Below are 11238 nucleotides of genomic sequence, written 5' to 3'. Positions count from 1 at the left end.
CAACAAAAGACCCCCAGATGGAGGGTAACAGAAAACCCCAGAGAGAAGGACAAGAGACACCGGAGAGAGGGAGAATATATTCAAATAAACCAAAAGATGGTTGCTGACCACGTCAGTGGGATGAAATGCACGAGCCGAAGGTAAATGAAGCAGTTTGACAGAAGAATGTTCGCATCAAAGATTTGAAGCACAAAATTCAAGCTGAGTATAGACCTTTGAAAAAGGCTACGATAAACTGAAGTCGTCAATGATCCAAGCCATGTGAGATCTGAACAACCAAATTTCAGAGACGACACAAAGGTACCAGGAGGAAATAACCATCCTCAATTCCACAACTGGCAAATCGAAGCGGGAGTTGAAAAAACTCAACCAGATGTACAGCCAGCCAAGACGACAAGCAGAAAAGACACACGAAGAAGTTGTGACCCTGAAAGATTCCTTGAAGAAGCAATATGTAACCATGGAAAAACAGGAGGAGCCAGTCAAGGTACAAACTCTCAATGCTCTCAACAGGAGTCAGCGCATATGGAAACGTGGGACATGCATTAAAAAAAGAGATCACCTAGATCGTACGAGGTGGAAGTGAACAACCAAATATACCAGCGCAGGCATATATGAACAGCTAGTGAAGCGCTTCCTTCACTGCGCAAAACCGTCTCTTCACAGCCATCGGCCGATCACAAAGATGGGATCTCACCAGCTGTACTGAGTACAGAACTACCATCAATCCTAGAGACCCATATGCCCCCAAGAATGGCAATGGAACCACAACAGTTGTTGTTGCATGAGAACAGTGGGTGTATGGTGGGTAACTTGGGTAACTCAGTCATACATGATCGTGCATACAAAGTGTCTTTTGTTTGCTAGGGAAAAGGAGATGTTTGTATCTTTTGTTCAGTATGAAAAGGGGGATGTTTGGGTTTGAACTGCAATCATTTCTACATGTCCCATCTAGCTTTCCATAGTCAGGTGACCTCTGCCATGAGGCAGTCTCTGTAAGCTGCAATCTAAAGATCAGTTCAATAAAGACCTACAATGAGAAAGCACTGAGAAGCCCTACTGTCTTTAAATATGAAACACAGCCCATCCCAGCTAGGAGTGAAAATATAGGGAAGAGTCAATGAATGATAAATTTTGGAAACCTGGGCTACATTATGCTAATGAAATAACAAAGTGCTAAATTTCATTCAACTGATAAATATTGAGGAAAGTAAAATAATGTTAGCAAAATGTTATATTGTTGCAAATATATTCTCTCATTTTTTAAAAGGTTTCTATGTATATATCAAAGTTGCATTGAACAATGTTTTATTGCTATTATTAAAATGTTTGGTGCGTCTGAAGCCATAATTAAATGGAATCCTCAAAATGTCAGTAACTTCTAATTTACGTAGTTTAACACTTTATTTGATTTAAGAAAAGCCCTAAGTTGCTCCCATACTGATTTTCAGGTCTGGAAAGGTTGTAATGTATGTTATGTATTTTCAGAAAAATGATTTCCTCAGCAAAATTATTACTGGACTATACTTCTGTGAGAAAGCACAGGTGTAAAGAACATAGTATCAGGCAATGAATTACTCAGCATAGGCATGGAATCCCAATGGAGTTTAGTTGAAGACTTTGTGAACAAAGGGAAAGTTGGGTAATATTTTATTGTAATCCACTGCCTCTATATTGTACACTCTGACAGGATGCACAATAGAGAAAGTCACCATCAATAACCTGTTCAAAGTAAAAGTTATATAAAAATGCTGATTTACGTTAACACAATTTTTGTTCTTTATCCCTCACTCTTTGTTTACATAAACAGTGCTGATGATTATGTGGGGAAGATCAGCTAGAAGGAGTTATTAAACCTGACTAATGTAACTGAATTGTCATTTGCAGTGGAGCAACATTTAACACAGAGATAAATCAACATTTATTATCAGCTCTTTCAAACCAATAAGTCTTCCAGGTTGGTACTTAGTCCTTTCGCCAGCTCCTATCGTTCAAAATTTAAAAAAACATGATAAATGATTAGAACAGAACATTAGAAGGTTAATGCAATTCTTTGTAAATGCTTGATTCTTAAATGGTTCCCTGATGATAAAGCTCATCATTCCTCTCCAATAATAGGAAGGCCTTAAGGATACTGTCCCCAAACCTTTTTTTAAACCATTAGATGATGGGACTGAATACAAGTCTCTGGATACTAACACACATTTTCTGAATTTAACTGAATATGTTTCTACCCTGTTTTAGTGCTGGGGTTATCTATTCATTCAAAACTGATTAATGCTGCTGTAAAAACACTAGCAACATACATAATACATAATAATGTTCACACATGAGCACCTCATGGTGCGATTTCATGGGGAAATATGCTTTTTTTTTACATTTTTTGGATGTATATTTTCGTACAGAAAGCATTTTGAAACTGAAACAGGTAAATAGGGATTCAAAACTAGAGTGTACAGGAGTGAGGAAAGGGACTGATGTGAACAAAGCATACACGATTGCAGACCATGAGCTTCATTTAGGTTGGTAATGAGTTTGATTGTATATGGAGCGGTTGAGGTGAGTAGCATTGATATATTTAAGGAGAAGCAAGAAACAGAGAAAGTAGTAGAAGGTTATGCTGACAGAGTGAGATTAAGTTGGGTGGGAGGAGACTCATGTAAACCCTGGACTAGATCTGTCACATTTCTGTGTTGTGATTTCGACGCTATGCATATGTACAGATCCACTCCAAAATTGGGTACAGAATCACGGGGATACAAAGTTGGGGGGCTCATTTTAACTTGTCAGAGGTCGAAGAACAGTAAAGCCTGGCCAATTTTCTATCCAAATATTCAAAAATGTTACTTTAAAAAGACTTCATCAAAATTACTAAACATTTTGGTTGCACAAAAGTAACGATGAGTGTGGCAGCCATTGTCCCCATCCCAAAGCTCTCAGTTGGCTGCTGCATCAGTGCTGGTGTAAGTGCACGGCTGGATTAAGAATTCCTGGAGCAGTGAACCCTGAGAATGTTTGAAAGTACCCCAACCTCCCAGAAAATCCTATCCCCATGTATTAAAACACAAACATGGAGAAATAGTCTCGTAGAATGTTATACATCGTGTTAAGAATGAAAAAACCATATCACAAAAAATTCGAATGGATCCAGTGGCTGCATGGAGCTTTACTGCAGTATGATGAGATTGACAGGGGTCCCTGGGTACAGGACTGGTAGGCTCGTGTGTTAATTTACCCCTGGACAGGGAACCTCTGCCTGTCAGCCTGGTTCAGGCATTGACTCCCCTCCTAAATCCGAGATCAAATCTGGGGTCATTTACAACATGCTGTACAGTTGTTGGCCCGTGTCATTCATCCAGCCAGCTACTCAGGGAGGTGGGCCATTGCAGCTCAGGTTTAAAAAAGGAAATCCAGTGTTCTGCCGATTAATGTTTTGCCCCACTTATGCCTTGCTGCAGTGAACACACCTGAATCATGCAGTTGCACCTTGTCATGCCACAGGAAAGATGGAACTGGAGGTGTTTCTGGTGGGCATTGACATCGTGACAGCTCCATCTCTTTCAGTAGAGTCAGAATGAAATGGGTCAGGCACAGAATCTGAACAGGATTCTCTCCCTTCCTCCCTCCCTCCAATTTTCTCTCCCTGTGTTCGAATTGTATGATTTGCAAAATTAATGGGGAGCAAACAGCATAGAGAGATTTGGGAAGTGAGGTACACAGGCTAGCTTAAAATTCTAAATCAAACTCTTCCAGTATTCTGTAAAAAGGTCAGCAATGGTTTGAATTGGGAGCAACTCTGACTCAGTTGGTTATGGGAGCATCCATCCAATTTTACATGCAGCAGCCAACTAACCGCCTGAAGTTTGGGTTCCTGTCCCTCGGGATGAGGTCCCACCCCCCCAAGAGCTGTTGACCATCGGAGCAAAGGCAGCACTTCAGTTGCAGCAGCACCCATTAGTAGCGGTGGCCACTACTGGGCCTGCAACCTGGCAGCAGCAGCGTCAATGGAGGAAGCCCTGGAACTGAGGTAAGTGGGTTCAGGCTCACTGGGGCCAGTCAGGCAGGCTCCGGTGCGGGGAGGGGGAAATAGTGTTTCAGCGGGGGTGGCCCTTGCTGCCAGGTGGGGCCTCTGTAGGCCACAGGGTGTCTGATCAGGATGGTCCACATCCCTGAGTCAGAATAGAGGCCTCCAAGGTACCTAGTAAAGTGCCTACCAGCTACAGGTAAAACACCAGCGATGGCGAGAAAAGCCCCTTATGTGACCCTTAATTTGCTATTTTAAGGCCTCAATTGGCCTCAAGGTGGGATGGTGTGCACCACCTTCCCCCAGCGGTGGTTGGAAAGCAATGGGCACACCACCTGCCGCCATCCCATTTGATTTCTTGCCAATCCCCATCCCAGTCCCCCAGACGCACATTCTGACAGGACGCTTCCAACGGTCCTAAATAACCTTGACCCTTTGGTTGGTTGGTTGTAGATAAACCATCTACAGACTTAAAATCATCAACTGAAATCATTAATCAATCCAGGAACAGCATAAGGCGGCTAAACCTGGTACCTAGACCGGAAGTGAAAATATTAATCAGATGTTACTGAGCTGTGGTAATAGCATCTTTTGTTGAATATTAATTGTAGGAATTAAACTGTTGAATTATATGAATTACAAATGACATGGATTATTTTTAAATTATAGCTTTGATATTGGATTTGTTTCAGTTTCTTCAGATTCTACACAAATAGATTCAAACAAGATGCACAGTGAGACATTTTGGCATCTACAGGTGAACAGACGATTCTGATTGGACTTAGGTTCTGATTAGTTTCCACCCTCTCACCAAAGTCGAAAGTTTGGTTTGTTCCCCACCTGACATCATGTTGCTGGAACATGCCATTATTGGTACTATTTTTTCCAAGGGATACATGTATCACTGACAAGGCCAGCATTTAATTGCCCATCCCTAATTGCCCTTGAGAAGGTGGTGGTGAGCTGCCGCCTTGACCCACTGCAATGCTTGTGTACGTGCACCCACAGTGCTATTAGGAAGGAAGACGCAGCAACAGTGAAGGAATGGCCTTATATTTCCAAATCAGGTTAGTATGTGGCTTGAAGGGGATTTTGAAGATTGCGGTGTTCCCATGGGTCTGCTGCCTTTGCCAGGTGATAAAGGTCAGAGCTTTGGGAGGTTCTGTCGGAGGAGCCTTGGCAAGTTGTTGCAGTACATCTTGTAGTTGGTATCGCCATAGTCCCAGAGGACCGTAGGCTGTTCTCTCATTAGAGAGAGAGATGACTCGTGGTAAGTTTAACCTGAGGGGCACCACACCTCAGGTGAGGGGTGAGGTTGAGAAGGCAGGGCCTTCATGGATGATCTGAGCTGGTACGGGAATTGAACCCATGCTGTTGGCATCACTCTGCATCACAAACCAGCCACCTGCCAACTGAGCTAATCGACTCACTAATGTTGGTAGTGGAGGGAGTGAATGTTTAAGGTGGTGGTTAGAGTGTTTTGGATGGTATTGTTAGAGCAGCACCCATCCAAGCAAGTGGAGAGTATTCCATCACACTCCTGACTTGTCCCTTGTAGATGGTGGACAGGCCTTGGGCTGTCAGGAGTTGCGTTACTCACCACAGCGTTCCCAGTCTCTGACCTGCTTTTGTAGCCACAGTATTTTTATGGCTGACCCAGTTAATTTTCGGGCCAATGGTAAACCCCAGGATGTTGACAGAGGGGGGTTCAGTGATGGTAATGCTGTTGAATGTCAAGGGGTTAGATTCTCTGTTGTTGGAGATGGTCATTGTGTGGCACGAGTGTTACTTGCTACTTATCGGCCCAAGTCTGAATGTTGTCCAGATCTTGCTGCACCTGGCCACAGACTGCTTCAGTATCTGAGGAGTCGCAAACACTACTGAAAACTGTGCAATCACCAGCAAACATCCTCACTTCTGATCTTGTGATGGAGGGAAGATTATTGATGAAGCAGCTGTTTGGGCTGAGGACACTACCCTGAGGAACTCCTGTAATGATGTCCTGGGGCTGAGATGAGCGACCTCTAACAGCCACAAACATATTCCTTTGTGTTAGGTATGACTCCAACCAGTGGAGAGTTCCCACTGATTCAGAATTACTTCAGCTTTACTCGGGCTCCTTGATGTCTTGATGTCAAGAATGGCTGTTTTCACCACATCCCTGGAATTCAGCTCTTTCATCCTAGTTTGGAACGAGGCTGATGAGGAAAGGCCCAGAAATGAATGACTTGGACAATTTCCCTTCTGCTTCTCTCTTACCTTCAGCCAAACTGGTTCAAACACAAATGAAACCACCATGGATATCAATGCCTTTGACAATAGATAAACCCTTTGCTCTGAGCATCCTTGAGAAACAGGCCCCAGATTACCTGACAAACAGGCACCTCAGGCCTGTAATACTATCAGAGAAACTGACCTATTAGACTGTTGAAAAATGGTACTTTAAGCAGGTAGCCTTACCCTGTTCTCCAATGAAACAGACTGGAAAAATAAATATATAACCAATAGATTGTCTCCTAAATTAGATGGAACAAACACATCACACAGGCAAATCAACACCAAACACATAGAAAAACATATCGGCTTGTTAACTGGTTCCACCCAGCAGTGACACTAGAAAGCCTCATAATCAGACCATAAAGGCCAGTGTGACAACATGTGCAGAATGGACTAAACAACTACAGAATATTTTCTCAGGCATTTGGACCATTTTATTAAAAGAAACATCCGAAAATTCTCTGTGCAAATTGAGCCAAAAGTTTGCTTTTCTGAACTAAATATAAGTTGGTCCAGTTCACCATAGGTTGGATTCTCAACTCGGACATTTAATGATAGTGTAGCAGAAGTTGATTCTGTGGCAAAATATAAGGTTATTTTTGTGGATATACTTGTTATTTGATATCTACATCTTACACAGGAATGGGCAAAGATAGAAATATTCTTAAGTACGCTGCATCATAATGAAATGGAAAGGCTTCGGAAAAAAAAATGAAAAAAGTTTAAAAAACATATAGAATGGCAAATAAAAATATTTGGAGAATAACTGTTTTTGTAAAAATATTAATTGGTGGCTAACCTTCTAATCTGCACATCCATTCTCACGCTCAGATGTTTACACACAAAAGTCATTACTGGCAACGACATTGTGGCTCGATCTGTCTCCAAGGTAGCTGTCAATCACCGTCTTTCTCTTTCCCAGAGGAATTAATTTTGCCTGGAGACAGTTGCTGAATGTGTGCTCTCCGGCTGCACTGCAGCAGATGGAGCATACCTGTCAATCATTGTCACTAATTATTAACTTCTGCCACTTACCAGATCGCAATGTATTTTCCCCTGATCCTTGGCGATTTGATGTTATAAGCTGCCACAGAAATAGATACGTGATCATTTTACTATGTGTCACACACAGCACTCCAGGAGGTCAGCACCCTGATCTCACTGGGTGACTATAATTACTTTTTTGCTTCTAAGTAGAATATGAGGAACATTTTCTAACAAAAATGATGTGCAGTCAAGGTACAAAATGAAAGTATTAATTAATTGGAGTATTAGCTTCTTGAAAATTTGCTACATTTATAGAATGGGCCTGTGTTTTTTTTTCAAACGCAGTAGTCTGCAAATTGATCCTGTAAAAGGGAGGTGTGGTCATGCCAGATTATTTGTGCTGTGGCCTCGTAGAATTCTGCTGCAGTGTTGCCACCTTGGTCACATGCAAATTGATGCTGTGGTAACACCCTCAACATGGTGACAATTTGCAGTGTGGTTTTCAGTTGTTTTAACTTTTGCAAAGAAGAAGCTCGAGTTCAAAAGTAATAAATCCACAGTGCCAGTAAATGATGTAATTGCATCGATGACCATCATTTGCATCTCTGTACCCGAGTACTTTGGTGTCTTGCAATATATCTATAAAACTGATTATACTGTTGGAGGGGTACTTTTTTTTAGTAGGGAGTTATGGGACAAATTGAGACACATATTTTGCCTTGTTTGGTTGTTCTATTGCCACCCAATCAGGGGGAATTGAGTAGAGAAGCATTCATTCCCACTCCCCATCCCCCTTCCAGCCTAAAGGAAGTGGCAAACAGTTCCTGTGGGAATAAATAGGGAAAAACTGAATAAATAAAGATTCATAAAAAATGGAGTAACAGAATTGTGCAGGTTTCTCAATCTTTTTTATGGATCCAAGCACATTTCCCTATAGATTAATGGGCTGCTTATCGGAATTCAGTTAAAATGTAAAAATTAAAATAATTGAAGCAAATTATTTAACTTAACGAATTTTTCTTAAGCTTCATAATTCTGAAATATTGCTTGATAAACAGTTTTGTAAAGTCCTGAAAATTAAGTCACCTGACTCTAAGGTGGACTTTCTGCAGAGATACTCTAGCTTGATTGTGCTTAATTAAGTCACACTTTTTGTAACTCACTGCCGATGGTCAAAGAATAATCTTGCTCATATAGAACTGTATAATTAAACTCTTGGGATTATGCAGCACAGATTTTCTAATTCTACCTTTTTATATACACACACGCATATTCTATAGCACCAAGTAGTTTTCTAAAAACTAGAAGAACTGAGTTTTACAGAACTGCTTGTGTGTGGGTATTAACTGACAGTGCTTTTTAGCATGTTTGCTCATTGGCAAATTCTCCATGATAAGTACCTTTTCTCTGTGCATAGTACTATTCAATTCAATGCATAGGAAGGAAATGAGCCATTATACATGCTGCTGGCATCAAATAGAACTAAGGCTCACTTGCACTACAGCTAACCATCCCAATGCTGGTAGCACAGCCAGGAACAGAGCAGGTGACTTGAGCCCACTTTGTTTTTTGTGAGAGACATGACGGGCCAGTCCTTGGGTGTTATCAGTGCTTCTCCTCAGTCATGCCAATGGGAAGTATGTCTGAGCTGTATTCCCTCTTTTTCACTGACTCGGCTGAGACCCGCATTTCTCAATTTATGGAAGCCTAAGTGTGAATGTTAATTAAAAAGCAATAATGCACTTTCACTTACCTGCAGTGGTGAAGTTGGTGTACAATTAGGGACTGATACAAACAATATCAGCTGTTGAAGTGAAATTCCCTGAACCGCAGATCACAATATAAGTGCAAATTGCTGCAGTTTAGGTTTAAATCACCATACACTACAAAATAGAGGTACATGTGCTGAGGTTGGAAAGAAAAACAATGATATGGTCCAACCAATGCATTGTAAAGATCTCTATCAGAGGCTGGGAATTCAGCAGCGAGTAACTCACCTCCCGACTCCCCAAAGTCTGTCCACCAGATACAAGGCACAGTTCAGGAGTGCAATGGAATACTCTCCACTTGCCTGGATGAGTGCAGCTCCAACAACACTCAAGAAGCTTGACACCATCTAGGACAAAGCCTCCTTGATTGGCACTCCATCCACCACCATAAACTTTCACTCCTTCCACCCCTGATGCACAGTAGCAGCAGTGTGTAATATCTACAAAATGCATTGCAGCAACTCACCAAAACTCCTTTGACAGTACCTTCCAAACCCGCGACTCTAACACCTAAAAGGATAAGGGCAGCAGATGCATGTCACCAACTGCAAGTTTCTTTCCAAGCCACACACCATCCTGACTTAGAACTATATCACTGCTTCTTCACCGTCGCTGGGTCAAAATCCTGGAACTCCCTTCCTAACAGCACCTTGGGTATACCTACATTACATGGACTGCAACGGTTCAACAAGGCCGCTCAGCACCACTTTCTCAAGGGCAATTAGGGATGGGCAATAAATGCTGGCCTAGCCAGAGACGGCCACATCCCATGAAAAAAAAAGCTTCAAATCTTCAGTAGTACCATCTCTGATCACCACTATATCCTTCCTCATTTCCACATTGCTTTGCATGCTTCAGATTTCCCTGCTACTACTTCCTGCCCTAGAGGGAACTAGCACTCTGCTCTTTTTCAACACCTTTTCAAGCTTCCAACATCCTCTCCTCTGGATGCTCACTTATCTTAACTAAAAGCTTACTTGCCTCACCTTTGAAGCCATTGTCTTTTCCAATTCCCTCACTATCACCAATCCTCACAGATCTGCTGCTACAATTCTCATCACAGCATCCTTAATACAGATAGCTACAGTTTAGAATGTACCTGGCACTTAACTGGCCAGACTTTCACTACAAAATCTGGCTTGACCATTTATGGCAATATCATGCTTCCCTTTCTTCATTAAAATACCTCTACTATGTAGCATTACATCAGAGAGTAGGAAAACTCCTAGCTATTTATTCTTAATGACTAACTAGCTCTTCTGAGGAATGAGGAACTTGCAATTTTTTTTTCTTATCATTTGCTCACCTACTTTAGTTGTTTCCCAGTCCACCTTGTCTTTCCCTCAGCCTCCTGGACCTTTGTTCCAACTCCATGTCGTTAACTACTTCCCAACAGATTACCTCACAATTATCCCTGCTTGCAGACAACTATCTGACCAGCACCTTTCATGATTTCCATCAACACCACAAAGAATCATCTCTCCAAATACAGCCTTATCTCCAAAATGCCCTCCCTTTCAAATCATTGAACATGTTATCAGCGCCCAGCTCCACATCCATCACTCCCACCATTGCTTCTCCAAATCTCTTCAATCATTTCTGCCTGCTCAACATCTCCTGTAGTAGATTTTTATCTTGCAACTCATACATTCTCATTGGATTCACTCCAAAGCTTTAATCTTGTTCTCTTCCTTGTCTACATGTTGCCAATTAGTGACCATATTCATAAGCACGGGGCCAGCTTTCATACCTATATTGATGACATCCAACTTTAACTTTCTGCTGCTTTCTCTTGATAATATCTAGTCTTGGATGACCAAGAATTTCCTTCATCTCAATACTGGCGAAACCAAAACCATCATATTCCATTTCTCACCTAAAGCTTTATCACTAGACTCCCTTACAAACTGAGGCTGCTCCCTCAGACTAAACCCATTGATGTATTACCTCAACAATTAGCTTGACTCTGAGCTGCCAGTTCATTGCAGTAACAAGAGTTTTTTTATCATTCAGAAGAGACATTAAAATGAAGTTTAATTTAAGTATGGATGTAAAATATGGTATGATTCAAAGAGAATCATGGAGTTCTCCTAAGGCTGTGAACAATATTCCTTCCTGAACTAACATTATCTAAAACATATGATCTGGTCATTTGATGTTTGTGGGATCTTACTGTATATA

Source organism: Cetorhinus maximus, chromosome 21 (genome assembly GCF_964194155.1).
Source record: "Cetorhinus maximus chromosome 21, sCetMax3.hap1.1, whole genome shotgun sequence".
NCBI classification, from domain to species: domain Eukaryota; kingdom Metazoa; phylum Chordata; class Chondrichthyes; order Lamniformes; family Cetorhinidae; genus Cetorhinus; species Cetorhinus maximus.
Note: the sequence above shows the minus strand (reverse complement) of the source record.